Genomic DNA, 17,144 nt, shown 5'->3' on the forward strand with positions numbered 1-17,144 from the left:
CAGGGCTATTGACAAAACACTCCGTCACGAGTGTTAAGCCTAGTTTATACTCGACGCGCCGCGAGCGGCGCGAGGGTCCGCGCGGCGAAAATGACGTAATCGCTGTGGCTCCGCCCGTGCACCTCTTGAATTTTGTAACTTCGCGTGCGCGCCGCGCTTCAGCGCGATGGACAAAGTCATGTTTGCCGGGTTCATACACCTATACATGGTGGAATTAAAGCACTTGTACGTCACCTTAAAGGTCCATTTCAATATTTCCCAGCACGTTAAACTTAATTAAGTTAAATATTTATACATATACTCGAAATGAATCGAAATAATTCGCTTTTTTATCACATTATTTAATGGTTGTTTATTTTCAACGTTCTCACGTTTTCACGTTCTCTCATGTTTCGTCCTGGAATTACAAGAGGCTCGTATTTGTTAACGTATCGTTTCGGACAACACTGCAAAGCCATAATTACGTTTGATGCCTGATGTGTATATATACGGTCTCTGGTCAGGTAAAAATGTTCTTTCACCGGTTTTGCAGGGGTTTTTTATTCTCCACTGCCACCTATCGTTTCGGAGAACACTGCAGCGACGCTCGCGAAAGTATAAACGCCTACACCGCTCGCGCAGGGTCGCGCGAGGTGGGCGGAGCCGCGCGCTACGGTCGCTTGCGAAAGTATAAACCAGGCTTTACGTTTGCCACCCCCGCTCAACAACTTAAAATAAGCCTGCCTGGTTGACGCTTCGCGAGCGGCGCGAGGGTCCGCGCGGCGAAAATGACGTAATCGCTGTGGCTCCGCGTGTGCGCGAGTGCCTCGCGCGCTGTCGGTGCGCGAGTGCCTCGCGCGCTGTCGGTTCGTGAGGTCATGCACCTCTCGAATTTTGTAACTTCGCGCGCGCCGCGCTTCAGCGCAATGAACAGAAGTCACGTTTTCAGGGTTCATACACCTTTATAAGGTGGAATTCAAGCACTTGTACGTCACTTCCAAGGTCCATTTCAATATTCCCCAGCATGTTAAACATAATTAAGTTTAATATTTATACATATACTCGAAATAATTAGCTTTTTATCACATTATTTAATGGTTGTTTATTTTAAAAACGCCCAATCTTCACGTCTTCACGTTCTCGCATGTTTCGTCCTGGAATTACAAGAGGCTCGTATTTGTTAACCTAATACAAGAGAGCTATTCAATCAGACAGATATTTGTTGTGAAACCAAGTAGTTACAATTTCAAGCATTTTAAAGTACTTTAACCTAAATTCCAGCTCTTTTCAAACCTGAAACACATAGCAACATAAAAATTGGTCAGGTAAATGTTCATTCCCCTGTTTTGAGGGATGTTTCTACCACATATCGTTTCGGAGAACACTGCAGTGACGCTCGCGAAAGTATAAAAAATAAACGCCTCCACCGTTCGTGCAGGGTCGCGCGAGGTGGGTGGAGTCACGCGCTACAGTCACTCGCGAAAGTACCAGGCTTTACGTTCGCCTTACGTCCAGGCTTTACGGACCTCAGGTCACAGGTATCTGCCAAAATTGGACAAATTTAGTTGAGTACGCCTGCTCTAGAACCTAAAGCCCTAAAATCTATTTGCTCACTGTTTGACTGCATAGATGATATACAGGCATGGATGTCTGGCAATTTTCTGCAATTAGATAAAGAGAAGACAGAGGTTCTTGTTCTTGGTAGTGATTCACAAAGGGATGATGTTCAGATTTATTTAAATCAAATTAATCTGAATGCCAAACAATGTGTTAAGAACCTGGACATCATCTTTGATAATGAGCTCAGCTTCGAATCGCACATCATGACTACATGCAAGACAGCTTATTTTCACCTTCGAAACATCGCTAAGGTCTGAGAGATGCTCTCTCCTGCTGACAGTGAAAAACTTGTCCATGCATTTATCTCATCAAGGCTAGATTATTGTAACGCTGTTCTATCTGCTCTTTCAAAGAGCGCCATTTCTCACCTACAGCGAGTTCAAAATGCTGCTGCAACCGTTCTGATCCGCAGGAGAAAGAGAGATCATATTACACCTGCACTCCACTCAGTGCACTGGTTACCTGTCGGATTTAGAATAGATTTTAAGGTTCTAGTGATGGTTTTTAAATGTCTTCATGGTCTTGCTCCTCTTTACCTCAGTGAAATGATGGTTAGATATGTTCCAGTCAGGTCTCTCAGGTCTTCAAACAGTAATCTACTGGTGATTCCTAAAAGCTGATTAAAGATTGGCGAGGGTGCTTTTAGTCTCTATGGCCCAAAGCTCTAAAACTCTCTTCCTGAAGAGCTCAGGGTCATTTCATCCATGCACAGCTTCAAGAAGAGTTTCAAAACCTTCCTGTTTAGATCTGCTTTTAGTTAAGAAACTAACTGTTCCATCTTATTTACTTTATAAAATAATAGACAACATAATGTAATGTCACTTTATTACACTATTTTATTTGTGTTTGTTTCCTTTTTATCCTTAATTTCTTTTAATATTTTCTTTTTGTCTTATCTTTGCTTCCTTTTAATGTTTATTTTTTATATATATATAACCTGGTCTTAACCCCCAGAGACTGTCAAACTATAGGCCAATTTGTAATCTGTCATTCATATCCAAAATTTTAGAGAAAGTAGTTTCTTCATAACTATCTTCCTTCTGACAGACAGAACATGTCAGAGATATTTCAGTCTGGATTTTAGTTATTTCTGTAACGAATGGAGGAGACAGAGAGGGATCCTCGTGCAAAAGCGCAGTGCTCTTTATTTGGCAGGTAGATACAACCAGAGAAAGCGAGATGTTAATGCATAAACGGAGTTTATCTAGCGCCTTTTGTTGGGAGTGGTCAATCTGGTCCGGGGTCGTAACGAGGAGGCAGAGTCCGTACGGTACCAGAGGGCTAGACAGGAGACGAGGTCGAGGGAACAGGCAGAGGTCGGTACACAGGGGAAACAGCAGAGTAGAATAACGCTCAGTACACAACATAGTTGGCAATACTTCGCGACGAGGTGTTGTGACGGCGGTGTATATGAATGCCTGGAATGTGGGCGTGGTGATGAGGAACAGCTGAGTCCTTGATGGCTATCAGGTGTTATTCCTGACAATTTCAGTCTGGATTTAGACAAAGTGCTGTTTCAGTGTTGTTTCACAGCACTGAAACAGCACTTTCTGAAGTACTGAACGATCTCTTAATATCCTCTGATAAAGGACACATTTATTTTCTCATACTGCTAGACCTCAGTGCTGCTTTTGACACCATTGATCATAATATTCTGCTTAATAGGCTGGAGACACTCATTGGCATAAGAGGTCAACCACTCTCCTGGTTCAGGTCCTACCTGACAGATCGTTACCAATTTGTACTAGTAAATAACGAATGCTCAGAGCATTCTAAGGTGGATCTGTACTGGGCCCCATATTATTCTCATTATATATGCTACTACTGGGCACCTTCATTTGTAGGCATGGTATTAGCTTCCATTGCTACGCAGATGATACTCAGTTGTATATATATTCCAATCCGGATGATCTCACTACTACTTAAGATTGAGAACTGTGTCCAGGACATAAAAAACTGGATGGCATATAATTTTCTTCAACTAAACTCAGATAAGACTGAGGTGCTGATTCTTGGGCCTAAAGCTGCTAGAAGCAATTGGGCTGATATTCCCCTTACCCTAGATGGTTTTTCATTAACACCTAAATCTACCGCAAAAAGCTTGGGTGTTACTATTGATTCTGATCTTTCATTTGACACACATATATGCAATGTCACTAAGGCTGCCTTTTTCCATTTACATAATATCTCCAGGCTGAGACACTTGCTTTCATTAGCTGATGCAGAGAAGCTGGTCCATGCTTTTGTCTCTTCAAGATTGGACTACTGTAATAGTCTTCTAATTGGATGCTCTAAACAGTCCATAAAGAAGCTAAAACTTGTTCAAACGTGCTGATGCCTGCTCCTACCTGAGGCTCACCATCTACACCGAAGGGACTGTAAAATCATCCTGCGCACCACGGACTTGTGCTACCGGGCCGCCCAATGGATTTCCCTTTTGAGTCTTGGTCCTCCCGAGGTTTCTTCCTAATCCCCACCCTATAGGGAGTTTTTCCTTGCCACTGTCGCCTTTGGCTTGCTCATTAGGGATCTGGACCCATACAATTGTAAAGCTGCTTTGTAACAACATGAGTTGTGAAAAGTTTCAAGTTTATTTGTCATTTGCACTCCATGGGACATGTGTACATTGAAATTCTTATGGTGAGAGTTAGGGATACACTCTACAATAATGAAGCTTAATAATATAATAATGAAAAGAGAGAAGAAAGATAACATAGAGAATCAAATTTGTACAAGATATATACAGACACATTATATGCAATTACAGTTGTGATCAAATTTATTCAACCCCCACTGAAATAAAGTGTTTTGGCCAGTTTGACATTGATTTTGATCATTTCAGTCATCTTATTTACAATTATATCAAAGAGGCACTTATAAATTAGACAAACATAACATAATATTTATGATGGAATAACCACAAATGTCTTTACTGTGCTCACATCATTATCAGTTTTATTCAACCCCCTAGTGACATTATTTTTTAGTACTTAGTACAACATCCTTTTCCAGTTATGACAGCTTTCAAGCGTGAAGCATAGCTTGACACAAGTGTCTTGCAGCGACCTATGGGTATCTTAGCCCATTCTTCATGGGCAAAAGCCTCCAGTTCAGTCACATTCTTAGGCTTGCGCACTGCAACTGCCTTCTTTAGGTCCCACCAGAGGTTCTCAATTGGATTTAAGTCTGGTGATTGCGATGGCCACTCTAGAATGTTCCAGCCTTTCATGTTCAACCATGCTCTAGTGGACTTGGATGTGTGCTTCGGATCATTGTCCTGTTGGAAGGTCCAACGTCTCCCAAGCCGCAGGTTTGTGACTGACTCCATCACATTTTCCTCCAAGATCTCCTGGTACTGAAGGGAATTCATGGTACCCTGCACACGTTGAAGCTTTCCTGTACCATTAGAAGCAAAACAGCCCCAAAGCATAATTGACCCCCCGCCATGCTTCACAGTAGGCAAGGTGTTCTTTTGTTCATAAGCCTGGTTCTTCCTTCTCCAAACATAGCGCTGGTCCATTGTCCCAAACAGTTCTAATTTAGTTTCATCTGACCACAGTACACTGTCCCAAAACCTTTGTGGCTTGTCCACATGACTTTTGGCATACTGCAGTCGACTTTTCTTGTTCTTTGGAGTCAGCAAGGGGGTGCGTCTGGGCGTTCTGGCATGGAGGTCTTCGTTATGCAGTGCGCGCCTTATTGTCTGAGCTGAAACTTCAGTGCCCACATCTGACAGGTCTTTTTTCAGTTCCTTAGCAGTCACGCGGGGATTTTTCTCCACATTACGCTTCAGGTAGCGCACAGCAGTCGCGGTCAGGATCTTCTTTCTGCCACGACCAGGTAACGTTTCCACTGTGCCCTTTAACTTGAACTTGCAAATGATACTTCCGATAGTGTCTCTTGGAATATTTAACAACTTCGCAATCTTTTTATATCCATTGCCATTCTTGTGAAGAGCAATAACCTCTTCTCTTGTCTTCTGGGACCATTCTCTTGCCTTCACCATGCTTGGAAACACACCAGTAGATGTCTAGAAGGAGCTGAGTATCACAGTCCTTTTAAATCTGCCTAATTGGTGCTTATCATGCTTGATTGCTGCTCGTTGACATCCACAGATGTTTTCAATACCTGATGGAAAACACTGGAATGAACCTCTGTTCTTAGGAGTGGTAGTCGTAAAGGGGTTGAATAATTGTGTCAATGAAGAAATCACAAAAAGGCCATTTAATACTTTATGACAAAAAAAATTGATGCTATCTTAGTTGCATTTAGTTCTTTAACAAGTCCTTGTAAGATTTCATTATGAACACAATTACAAATGTGCACTGAATTCCATAAAACCCTTCGCAGCATTGGGGGTTGAATAAATTTGATCACAACTGTATATACACATCAAACACAAACAAAACAGAATTGCACAAGATCCATTAAAGTGACTTTGATCTTTTAAAGTGACTATTGCATTGATAGAGGTAGTGGCTCAGTGAGTGAAAAAGGAAGGTGACCGTATTTAACCTGAATATATTAACTTAGTGACAATTTTATAGTTACTAATTACACAGTAATAAAGCCTGAATATCTGACTTAATAACCTAACGGAATACATTTACTTAGTTAACAAATTGCTAATTAACTCTGTAATAATTAACTAGTTCCACAGAATTTAACCCTTAATATATTAACCTAATTAACCTAACCTGAATATACCAACCTGATTAACAAATTACAAATAACTCTTAATAATAACTCTTAATAATAATGAACTAAATAGACAGTAAATAAACCGTTAAGTTCATAAGACGATTGCAGTGCAGTATTTATATTAATTATTGTCTTTATCTGCCCACTTTGTTTAGAAGCCTGATAGCCTGTGGGTAGAAACTGTTTATTAACCGCGTCGTTTTGGCCTGATCGACTGGGAGTTTGGCAGCAGGGGAGGTGTTGTCTGCCTCAAAACGAGCATAATGAGCATTTAACTCGTCAGCTAGAGAGGAGGGCAGCCCCATGTCACAGCTCGTACCTTGTTTGTAGTCTGAGATGGTACGAAGGCTACTCCACATGCGTCTGAGATCTGAGCCCTGGTAGTTAGACTACACCTTGCTCCTGTAATTCCTTTTGGCCAACTTGATGGTCTTCTATAAATCGTATCTGGCAAATTTGTACATTGCAGGGTCTCCAGAGTTGTAAGCAGCAGTCCTTGCTCTGAGTTTGGCCCAAACCTCAGCGTTTATCCAAGGTTTCTGGTTTGGAAAAGTTCTGACGTTCTGACAATCTCATCAGTGCAGTTGCTAATGTAACTTGTGATGGTGTCTGTGTATTCGTTGATGTCTGTGTTTGCTGCATCACAGAACATCTGCCAGTCAGTGGTGTTAAAACAGTCCTGAAGTGTGAAGATGGCCTCCTCACTCCACTGATAAATTGATCTGTATACGGGTGCGGGGAAGGGCTTTGTAACTGTCCTTGATGGGTGTGAAGCACTGATCCAGGATCTGTTCTCCTCTGGTAGGGAATTTTATGTGCCGGTGGTATTTGGGCAGAACTGATTTTAAGTTTCCCCTGTTAAAGTCTCCTACCACAATAAAAACAGCCTCTGGGTGAATGTTTTCAAGTCCATTTATGTTATTGTACAAAGTTTTTAGTGCACGGGTTTTGTCCACTTGAGGTGGGATGTAAACAGTAGTTAATATGACTGAACTGAAGTCTCTGGGTAGAAAAAAAGGTCGAACTTTAACTGTGATGAATTAGAATAGAATAGAATAGAACTTTAATGATCCCACGACGGGGAAATTCACGTAATACCGCAGTGTTACAGGAAAGGGAATTTTTACATACCGTTTATATCTATAAATGTACACATATACATGAAAAGTAACACTTATGTGGCAGTGACAAATAAATAAATGTATGTTTCTGTGTGTAAAAAAGTGCCCTGTGTGCATACTGATGGTGGTGAAGTAGAGTGTCCAAGTGACTCATAACATCATGGTGTGTTATAGAGTCTAACTGCTGTTGGGATGAAGGACCTGCGAAAGCGCTCCTTCTTGCAGCGAGGATGTATTAGTCTCTGACTGAAGGATCTGCTCAGCGCACCCACGGTCTCATGCAGAGGGTGGTGGGGGTTGTCAATGATGGATGATAGTTTTGCTAGCATCCTCCTCTCACCCACCACCACTACTGACTACAGAGGACATCCCAGCACAGAGCTTGACCTCCGCACCAGTTTGTCGATCCTGCTCCTGTCCCTTTCAGTGCATCCACCCCCCCAGCAGGCCACAGCATAGAAAAGTGCAGATGCTACCACTGAGTCATAAAATGTCTTTAGCAGAGTCCTGCAGACCCCAAAGGACCTCAGTCTCCTCAGCAGGTGGAGTCGACTCTGGCCCTTCTTATACAGGACGTCTGTGTTTGTGGTCCAGTCCAGCCTGTTGTTGGGGTGAACACCCAGGTATTTGTAAGACACCACTGTCTCAATGTCCCTTCCCTGGATGCTCACCGATGTTGTAGGGGGTGACTTCCTCCTGAAGTCTATGACCATCTCCTTCGTCTTGCTGGTGTTGATTTGGAGAGTGTTGGTCTCACACCAGCTGACGAAGTCGCTGATGACCCCCCTGTATTCCTTGTCGTTCCCGTCCGATACGCATCCGATGATGGCTGTATTATCCGAGAACTTCTGTGTGTGGCAGTGGTCTGAGTTGTATCTGAAGTCTGATGTGTACAGACTGAACAGAAAGGGTGATAGGACCGTACCCTGTGGCGCCCCCGTGCTACAGACTACCACATCAGAGACACATCATCTGTTCTCCTCTGGTAGGGAATTTTATGTGCCGGTGGTATTTGGGAAGAACTGATTTTAAGTTTGCCCTGTTAGTCTCCTACCACAATAAAAACAGCCTCTGGGTGAATGTTTTCAAGTCCATCTAATCATAATCTAATCAGGACACACTTGCACACACACCAGCAGTGCAGGCTGGATGGTGTTGAAAGCACTGGAGAAGTCAAAGAACATGACTCTCACAGTGTTCCCCGCCTGCTCCAGATGAGAGAGGGATCTGTGCAGCAGGTAGATGACAGCATCGTCCACACCGATGCCAGGCTGGTAGGCGAACTGCAGGGGGTCCAGTGCTGGGCTCACCAAAGGACGAAGGTGGTGCAGGATGAGCCTCTCTATAGTCTTCATCATATGAGAAGTCAGGGCTACAGGTCTGTAGTGGTTGGGTTCCCTGGGGTGTGCAATCTTTGGCACTGGAACCACACAGGAAGTCTTCCACAGTTCAGGAACCCTCTCCAGACTCAGGCTCAGGTTGAAGATGTGCAGGATCACCTGACAGAGCTGGTCTGCACAGTCCCTGAGCAGTCTGCAGCTGATTCCATCCGGGCCTGCTGCCTTCCTAGTCTTTGTTTTCCTGAGCTGACTTCTCACCTGATTCGCTGTGAGGTGAATGTGAGGCTGACTTGGGGTGGGCTGGGGTGAGGAGAGTGCAGGCAGCGATGGTATTTGCCCCGGAGGGAGAGAGGAAAGCATATGAAGGGAGGTAGATGGGAGCTGAGGGGTGGGGGAGGTGGTCAGTGTCCCAGAGTCAAATCTATTGAAAAACAAATTCAGCTCGTTAACCCACCTCTGATCAGCAGACACCGTGGCTCCTCTATTGTCCTTGAAGTGGCCAGAGATTTTATTCAAGTTTTGCCAGACTTCGCGGACTTTGTTTTGTTGCAGCTGTTCCTCCACCTTTCTCCTGAAACTATCTTTTCCTTTTCGAATCCTGTATTTCAGATCCTTTTGCACTCTCCTCAGTTCCTCTCTGTCTCCAGATCTGAAAGCCCTCTTCTTTTCATTCAGCAGGGCCTTCAGCTCTGGGGTCACCCATGGTTTATTGTTGGAGAAGCACCGTACCGTTTTGGTTGGCACAGTGTTCTCCACACAGAAGGTCATGTAATCTGTGATGCAGTGAGTGAGAGCATCAATGTCCTCGCCATGAGGCCGGCAGAGTTCCTCCCAATCTGTGTATTCAAAGCAATCTCTCAGGGCCTCACTGCAATTCTCAGACCACAGCCTTACTGTCTTTTTTTTTTTTTTTTTTTTAATGGCCCACCTCCACCCCCCCATCTTTGGAGGACAACTTTGTTTTTATGTACAGTTCAAATGACAATTATAACAATATGCAAAGTGATAATTATTGGGCTTAGGTGGACCAAGAAAAGAGGGGGAGAGAAAGAATAAAAAGGGAAAAGACAGAAGGGCAGGGGAAAAAATAAAAAATAAAATAAATAATAATAATAATAATTATATATAAAGAAAAAGAAAAAAAAACCCCAACCAGCTCGAATGACCACAGCAAAGTAAAGCAGAAAGTGTACCAAAGACATTTAGCACAAATGACGTGATGTATGTGTGAGTGTGTCAGAGGTGGGACCAAGTCAGTGTTTTGCAAGTCTCAAGTAAGTCCAAGTCTTTATCCTCAAGTCCCGAGTCAAGTCTCAAGCAAAGACAGTCAAGTCCCAAGTCTGAAACTTGAAATTTCAAGTCCTTTTTTTTTTTTTTTACAAATGTTGCAGGTATATTTTAAATGTAAATAATAGACATGTGTTCTTTTTAAAATCTGTATTGTCCTCAAATCTTGATAAAACATGTGCATCTGAAAACACTAAGTATATAAAAAAAAAATTAATTACACCTCTTTATTGCACAGTTCAATTTGTTAAACTTAGCTGCAAAAATATTCATACTTTAAACTTTACTTAAAAAAATTTCCAGAAATAAATATTCTGTGAAAAGTCATAAGTAGAACTCCATGTTCAAATAAAAAGTGCTGATATTTTCACAGTACAATACAAAGAACCATAACAGCATTTTTCCCTCTCTTCTCTTAACTGGTTTGTTAGAGAACGTGTGTTCATGTGTGAGTGACACAAGACAAACAAATATAAGAACTGAACAATTAACAGGAATCTGCAACTTTAGACATTTCAGTAAACTATTGTGCATTGCATTTGCAAAAGACCAAACTGGCCAAAAGTCTGTATGTCATTTGTGCACGATGAGGCCGTAGAATGATGTCCCCATAGCTGAAAACTCGCTCCACTTTTGTCAATATATATTTTTTTCTCGACGTAGATGTCTTCAAATACACAATCCATGCTGAGATAGAACTGGATATTATGATGGTGACAGAGAGAGGCTCTCTTCCCTGAGTTCAGATACAGAACCGAGGGTCGCCAATCCTCACGCACTGAGCGTGAGACACACGCATTTGACTGTCTTCACACGCTCTCACGCCACACATCAGATTTCTCACGCCGGAAAAAAAAATCTGGTTTATTTACCTTTGATCCATATCTATGATTCAATGAGTTACTAGTTACTCTGGCGCCAACCACCGGCGATCGATCGATCGCGATACAATACTTAATTTGTGTCCATTTTACACCCGCCCGGTAACTATTTTCGTTCGCCAACCCCCCATTTGATTGGTTGTGCTGCAGCTCATGCACACACACACACACGTACAGAGTGTGGAAAAGCAGAGGACCGGTCTGTGTCAGAAGGACGGAAATGAAATTAATGGGCGCATTTTATAAATATTAATATTCATTTAAAAATTTAGATTTGGGGTAAAAAAAAATCAAGTCTTTGCAAGTAAACAGGTTCAAGTCCAATTCAAGTCCCAAGTTATTGGTGTAAAAGTCCAAGTCAAGTCTAAGTCTCTGAATAATTTTTCCTCCCCCAGGATGCGTTACATCCTTCAAAGTTACGATGGAGTCCGGTGTATGATCTGTGAGCCAAGTCTCCGTCAACAGCAGGAGGCTGCTCTGCTGGTACTCCCACTGCAGTCTGGTTAGCGCCGTTAGCTCTTCCATCTTGTTCGGTAAAGATCTTACGTTACCCATGTGTGGCGTCTAGGAGTTAGCTAATACCCGACTACGCCACCCCTGAGTTTAGACCTGGAGCGAGGGGAAGCTCCGTGTGAGTTAACAATCTCAAGCCACACAGCTTTACAATCGTACAAACAACGGACAGTTTATTATTTGTTCCAGAAATTGTCAATGATCATATGGGTTTGACTCAGAAAGATGAATAAAACAACTACCTTGCTGGCACAGTAATGGGGTTGGGAGTCCTCTGAGGGTATCCTTATCACACGTGCAGTTAAAACAACACACACAAAAAAAAGATCCCCTATTGCACACCACGATCTCACGGTATTGCACGACAAGTTTATCACACGTGAAGAAGTTTAAAACCAAACATACACTATATTGCACTGCAAGTCACACTAATGGATACCCAAAGTATCAATATCCCAACTCCACACTGTTGATCCAACACATACGGCAACCACCCTTAATTATAAAAAAAACAGACAAGAGTATAATCATAAAACCACAGCAACACGAAGGGGACATATCAATACGGAGAGAACAAAAAAAGAATAAAAGCACAATAGTACAAGGAAAAAAAATCAGCTGGCAACCCAAGCACTGTATAGTCTGTTACAAAGTGGCCGGCATCAATCAAAAACTAGGCGCTTGCATTAACCTGGTTGAACAAAGAAAATAAGAAATCATATCACCAATATGCTGAATTTAAAACACCAGAGGCAAGAGATTTCAGACAGTTATACATTACATTATACCTTTGAGGGATCACCATACGTCCCGGCTGTAGAGTAAACACAGTCACGGCACCGCACGCCACCTCAGCTCTGCTTCCAAACAAGGAACACGCTACCGGGAATCACAGCGTCTCCCTGCTGATCTCACACTTTACAAGCATAGAGACACCTTAAGCACTAGCTGGACACATATATTTCTAGTCAAGTGCCTACACACAACCACCACGTACCTTCACCATGTACATGCCTAATCAGAATAGTTCTTCGTCCAAACGCTGTTAGCCTAGCCACACTGTTCTGCTCTAAGGACCCCGGGCTGTCTACCTAAATACCTGAACCGCAGGACCACAGCTGCCCCCTGTGATTGCCTGCTTCCTCACACTCCATCACACACACCAGAGGGCAGACCATGCGAGGGCTACAATCCACCCCCCCCAAATGAATCGGCGCCCCGACGATGACAGCCGGCACCTTGGCCAACTAATGGTCCTGTTCCAAGGCCCCTCCATCACCCCCTATCACGGCGGTTCTTGGGAGTCTATGAAGGTTAGAATGGTGGCCTGCTGTGGACCTAACTGAGCGTCGTGGAAGGTCTAGAGCTGGTAGTGCTTCTACTTCATCCGGAATAGCAGCCATTGTTGGTTCGAGAGCTTCTTGGGGCTCTTCTCCCATGCACAGAATTATGGAGCTGGCTGATGAATCCTCATCAGAGGATTGTGACCCAGACGAATTGGGCTCAGGAACTATCGGGGTTACCTCCTCTTGTCCCTGTGGCTGCCCTTCGGGAACGGCCCTTAACTCGACCCGGTGTACTTGTCGGATCGGGCCTTCTTCATAGGCTGGGGCCACCGAATACACGACCCCTGTGCCTGTGGGTTTTCTGACTACTTGATAGATACAGGAATTCCAGTGGTCCTGAATCTTGTTTCGCCCCGTCACATGATTCTTCAGATACACCAACTGACCTTCCTCAAATCCAGCATCCCTCACCTGCTCATTGTTGTTCCTATTACGCCTCTGAGCCTGCTCCTCTGACCTCTGCCTCACATGCTCATGTACCCACTGAAGACTTTGCTGATGCTTAGCTACCCATTCCTCCAGTGGTTCCGTGCCCTGTGTGATCTCACCAGTTCCCAACAGAAAATCCACAGGCAACCTTGGATGACAGCCGAACATGAGGAAGTGAGGTGTCTGTCCAGTGGTCTGATGAGGGGTGGTGTTATATGCAAAGGTCAGCTGTGGCAGGTGACGGGGCCAGTGTCTCTTTTCCTCAGGTGGCAGGGTTCGCAGCAGGTCATGTAGGGTACGGTTAAACCGTTCACATTGCCCATTCCCTTGCGGATGATAAGGGGTGGTTCTACTTTTCTGGATGTGGTACACTCTGCACAACTGCTTAATTAACAGACTTTCAAAATTTCGCCCCTGGTCAGAGTGAATGCGGACTGGGGGCCCAAACCGGTGGAACCAGTGTTGTACCAACGCCTGAGCCACAGTACTTGCCCTCTGATCTTTAGTGGCAATGGCCTGGGTATACTTAGTGAAGATGTCAGTTAAAACTAAAACATTTTCTCTGCCATCACTGGCAGGCTCCAACACGGAGAAGTCAATGGCCAAAATTTCGTTTGGGTGGGCGGCCTGTAGTGTCCCTCGAAAGGCCCGAACTTTCGGCTGGATAGCCTTTCCCAGTGTACACCTGTGGCACTGTTGGCACCACTGTTCCACATCTTGAGGCATGTTCACCCAAAAACACCGGTCCCGCAGCAACTGAAGGGTTCTCTCTGTGCCCTGGTGGCCATGATCATCATGAACGCTTCGGAGGACCTCGTTCTGTAAACACCGTGGAAGAAGGAGTTGGGAATACTCTGGTCCGCCTCCTGGGGGATGAACCAAACGGTACAGTACACCCTCACGCTCCACTAGCCGGTCCCACTGCCTCAGCAGCACCTTACTGAGGCCACCCAAAGCGTCCCGGTCTTCGACTCCAGGCCGTCGGCCCTCACAGCAGAATTTCCATATTGGCCCGATCACCGGGTCAGCTTGCTGCAAAGCACTCAAATCACTGGGGGAGCGCCCCGGGAGAGCAACCACTTCCCTGCACTGGCTCCTTGGGGCATTTAACTGGTCTTCCACCACCGCCGCTGCCACTAGTGGTGGAACCACTGTCCCCACCGCAAAACGCTCCACATATTGCCTAGACAGGGCATCAGCATTCTGGTTCTGCTTTCCCGGACGGTACTTGATGGTAAAGTTAAAGGATGCCAGTTGGGATGCCCACCTCTGCTCTACTGCTCCAAGCTTGGCAGTCTGCAGATGACTCAAGGGATTATTATCAGTAAATATGGTAAACTGATGGCCAAGTAAGTATTCCCTAAACTTTTCTGTCACTGCCCATTTTACTGCCAAAAGTTCAAGCTTCATAGAGCTATAGTTATCCATGTTCCTCTCGGTTGGCCTCAACCCCCTACTAGCGAAGGCGATTGGTCGCACCTTTCCATCTTGTTCTTGTGACAGGACTGCTCCGAGTCCCCCATGGCTGGCATCCACCTCCAAGACAAAAGGCTTGTTGAAATCAGCATACGCCAAGACGGGGGCAGAGGTCAGCTTTTCTTTCAAAGATTGGAATGCATGTTCACATTCAGTATTCCAGACTTTGGCCAAGGCTACAGGAGAGGTTTTACCTTTCCGTCGTGGTCCATTCAGCTTCCCCACCAGATGGTGTAATGGTGCAGCCAACTTGGCGAACCCCTCCACGAAGCGTCGGTAGTAGCTAGCAAAGCCAAGGAAAGAACAAAGCTCCACCAGGTGACAAGGACGCTTCCATTCCCTGACCACTTCAATCTTGTCAGGGTCAGTGGCCACCCCCTCAGCCGAGACCACATGGCCCAGATAGCCTACTTGGTGTTGGAAAAAATGACACTTGGACAATTTGACCTTTAAGCTCTGCTTTTGTAGCCGTGAAAACACCTCCTCCAATCTCTCCAGGTGTTGCTCTACGGTAGCTGAAAACACAATCACATCATCCAGGTACAAGAGCACAGACTGGTAACGGCAATCCCCAAACATGCGCTCCATGAGGCGCTGAAATGTACCTGGTGCATTGCAAAGTCCAAAGGGCATTCGGTTAAATTCAAATAACCCAAAGGGTGTACAAAAAGCTGTTTTGGACTTGTCCTTTTCCGCTACTGGAACTTGGTTGTACCCACTGGCCAGATCAAGAGTGGAAAACCATTTGGCACCACATAATGCATCCAAGGACTCCTCGATGCGTGGAAGCGGATATGCATCGCGGCGGGTCTTTGCATTTAACTGCCGATAATCAACGCAAAGCCGAAGGCTTCCGTCTTTCTTAGACACCAAAACAATGGGTGAAGAGAAGGGGCTACTACTTTCTCTAATTACCTGGCTATCAAGGAGCTGTTGAATGTGAGCTTTCACGGTTTCATACTGGGAAGGGGGAATCCGCCGATAAGGCTGGCGTACCGGAACATCATCCAGTAATGGAATTTCATGGGTGATCAATGAAGTGCAACCCAAGTCTCCCTCTTGCTTAGCGAAGATGTCCTGGTATTTCAACAACAGAGCCTTAACCTGTGCAGCCTGCTCCTCGGTCAACCCCTCAAAATCAGACACTGCAGGTTCAGTAGGGCTAATACACAGCGTATCTTGGGTGGATATAACAGCTAGTCTATCATCCCCAGAGGGTTCTACAGAAACGAATGCCATAGGCCCTGGAGGAGTCACTGTCACTGCCTGCACTGTGCCAAGTATGCGGCGAGGTGGAAGCCACACAGCCGTACTGCCCACATTCACCACAGGGGCATAAAACAGACCCTTCTTCGCTGCCACAAGGGCAGGGGACACGAGCAGGCCTTCTGGAAGCTGCCCCTCTTCATACCCCAAAGGCTCCAACAAGAACTCCATGGATTCCAGCTGAGGACAGGTAACGGGAACCATAGAAAGGGTACCAGCTCTAATACACACTGCCGACCTACCCTGCACCTTGGCCTTAAATGGTGTAGTAGCATTAAGGACCGCTTCCATCTTCTCGCAATGGTGCAAAGCATGCCGTACCGCCGGGACCGCCGACTGCAATAAGGGGGAATGAAACAGCTGAGAACCATGCTTTTCGAACAACACCCGGTAGCAGTCCCGAAGCACGTTCATCCCCAGTAACCCAGGAATTTCTGCCTTGCGACTCTGTAATGTGGGATGCTCAGGGTCTTTAACGATCAATACCCCCCTCTTAGGAACACACTGTCCCAGAACTACCACATCCAACTCCAGGTAACCTATGTACGGTATATCAAGACCATTTGCCGCTTTTAAACCCAGCCACCTACAGTCTTGCGTTTGTAAATGTGAAAAGTGTTGAACAAAGAAGCGCTCAGTGATTGTTGTCACCATGGACCCGGTGTCGACTAAACAAGGAACTGAAATGCCTCCTATAGCCACCTGCAGCACAGGACACTTTCCTACAAGCTGACTATAAGAGGAGGAATCACAAGGGACTGAGCCGGAACCATTCCTTCCCAGTGTGTGGCTCTGCACACTGGGGATTTCTAGTTTTCCAGCTGACTAGGACTGCTGCGTGGTACCTGGCGACCTGGCCTATTGCGGTCTGGGGGGGGGGGAAGCCGGGCAGTAACGGGCTATGTGGCCCGGTCTATCACATTTATTACAAATGGGCTGGCCATCAGGCGTACGTTTAAAACGACTGCCTCTGGGTCCAGAGGGAGCATAAAAACGCTGATTAAATGGTCCCAAGTGTCCAACTAACATATCCAACTGCGCCTGTTGTTTTAAAACCAGCTCCTTTAATTCAACAAACTCAGATGACTGTGCAACCGTGGCCTCACACTGGGAAGTAAGCTGAATTTCACTACTGTGGCCCATTACCCGCTGTCCCCGGTCACGACCTGGCTGGCCCTCCTCCAT

This window comes from Brachyhypopomus gauderio, chromosome 5 (assembly GCF_052324685.1).
Source record: "Brachyhypopomus gauderio isolate BG-103 chromosome 5, BGAUD_0.2, whole genome shotgun sequence".
Lineage (NCBI taxonomy): Eukaryota > Metazoa > Chordata > Actinopteri > Gymnotiformes > Hypopomidae > Brachyhypopomus > Brachyhypopomus gauderio.